Raw genomic sequence first — 2,364 nt, 5'->3', positions numbered from 1 at the left:
AGGTCCCTCACTTGCACTTCCTAAGATCACATGTTCATCGTGGCACTGTTTACAATAGCAAAGACCTGGAACCAACCCAAATGCCCATCAATGATAGACTGGGCAAAGAAAATGTGGCACATATACACCATGGAATACTGTGCAGCTATAAAAAATGATGAGTTTGTGTCCTTTGTAGGGACATGGATGAACCTGGAAACCATCACTCTCAGCAAACTGACACAAGAACAGAAAACCAAACACGTCATGTTCTCACTCATAGGCGGGTGCTAAACAATGAGAACATGTGGACACAGGGAGGGGAGCATCACACACTGGGGTCCATTGTGGGGGTTAGGGGAGGGATAGTGGGAGGGAGGGTGGGGAGGGATAACGTGGGGAGAAATGTCAGGTATAGGTGATGGGGGGATGGAGGCAGCAAACCACCTTGCCATGAATGTACCTATGCAACAATCTGCAAGATCTGCACATGTACCCCAGAACCCAAAGTATAATAAAAAAATAATAGAACCTGCTTGAAGTTTTGTCTGGCTGTGAGGAAAGTTAAGGCTATTGTGGGCTCGTGGTCATACGCAATAGATGAATGCAGTATGATTTGTCTTAAACATGATGATAAGACATCATCTCAAATTTTATACAGAATCAATATATAATTAACATCAATCCATCAGTCTTGGCTCCTAATAATAAAACAAAAATGTGTTTTGTTAAGTTTTGTTTTATTAATAGCATCAACCAACTAGTGAGACCATAGGGAACAACCAGGTCACAATTTAGATAGGATCAGAAGAAAGTAGAACGAGAAATCCACCCTTCAGAACTCATGTCAGGGAATTTGCTTCTCTGGAGAAAGCCACCAAAAGTCTGAGGTGCACGTTTGGGAGCCCCAGGGACTCCAGGAAGAAACATTGTTTTTTAAAGCTTCTCAAAAGTGGGGACCCCGATTAACCACTGAGGTTGTCTGGAAACCCAAAAGACTGCTTCCTGAAAGAAAGGACAAAACAGAATTAAGCTTGTCATAACACGTACTTTAGTGTAGAAACTCCAATCCTTAAAGCAGTGTCAACATGCTCACTTCGGGTGCACACGTTCTAAAATTGCAAAAACACAGATAAGATTAGCATGGTCTCCGTCCAAGGATGACATGTAAATTTGTGACACATTTCCTATTTTTAAAAAATTTATCGAGGTATTAATACCTTAAAATTGTATTATTAGTAGTTCTGAGACTAAGAATTCGCCCAGGCACCTGATCAAAGAACTATTTCTCTAGGGAAAGATAAAATCAGCTGAGGAGTCAGCAATATTATAGGTTTAAACCATGCTCAAGTAATATTTTACCCCTTAAAACATAATTGAAATAAATCATCACCAAACAGAAGAGCAAAAATATGAAGTCATAAGCACTTCAAGACTCAAATAATTGAAATAAATTATCACTAAACAGAAGAGCAATGGTATGAAGTCATAAGCATTTCAAGGCTCGAACTCTTCGAGTCTGGAAGGAACAGGTATAGCACAAATCAGCACATGTAGGTGACAACCAAATAATCACAAAGGAAGAGGTAATGTTATGGTATCTAAATTGAATAAAGTATTATATTTTGCCATATTTCATTTGTCTCATAAGATATATTCTTTATAGGTTGCAAATATTAATTGTTTTTAAAAAATCAACATACTTGCAAGTTTAACAGGACTTGATTCAGGATGGTTTTATAGTCTTATTTAGAGTACAAATAAGAAGAAAGCTTTTACAATTACGTTAGGAAGTGATGAGGTGGAATAGAACTGACCCTATAGAAGCTGAGTGTGAAATACCTCCAGATTCATCCAGTACACCATGGTAATACAGCTAAGAGAGAGGACAGTTTGGATGATTTGATGATCTGTTAAAGACAGATTCCATTACATAACAATATATCCTGGAGGAGTCTAAGATGAGGACAGTGCACCTGGGATTAGTGACCCAAAATCGCTCCTAGTGTGGACATGTCACTGCTCCGATTGTGATTTTTAGGTGGCAGACATTATATGAAATATAATATGAAAACATGGGTTATATAATGCTTAATATTGGTAATCAGGGAAATGCCAGCAAACATAGAACAGGATAACATTTTACATTAGCCAGTTTGACAACAATTTAAAATTCCAATCGCACATGTCAAAGAAGTTATAGAACAAAGGAGACTCTTTACATGACTTGTAGGTAATGAGACGGGGAAGCAGGCATAGAAGTCACTGCCTCACAGTCAATGAAGTTACTTAATTACCTAGTGAGTAATGTGTGCTGTAAGTTTCACAATCATTACATCACCCAAAAAGTGTTTTTATGTTGTTTTTTTGAGATGGAGTCTTTGC

General features: G+C 38.1%; 1 non-coding gene across 1 annotated transcript; it reads left to right on the top strand.

Moving 5' to 3' along the window:
* Nucleotides 1–1,069: 1,069 nt before the first annotated feature.
* Nucleotides 1,070–1,174, top strand: LOC119473950. Its single transcript, XR_005203220.1, has one exon. It is a non-coding gene; the product is annotated as a U6 spliceosomal RNA (small nuclear RNA).
* The last annotated feature ends 1,190 nt before the right edge of the window (nucleotides 1,175–2,364 follow it).

The sequence above is a fragment of the Cebus imitator genome, unplaced genomic scaffold (genome assembly GCF_001604975.1).
Source record: "Cebus imitator isolate Cc_AM_T3 unplaced genomic scaffold, Cebus_imitator-1.0 Scaffold196, whole genome shotgun sequence".
NCBI lineage: Eukaryota > Metazoa > Chordata > Mammalia > Primates > Cebidae > Cebus > Cebus imitator.
Note: the sequence above shows the minus strand (reverse complement) of the source record. Positions and strands in the feature narration are given on the sequence as shown.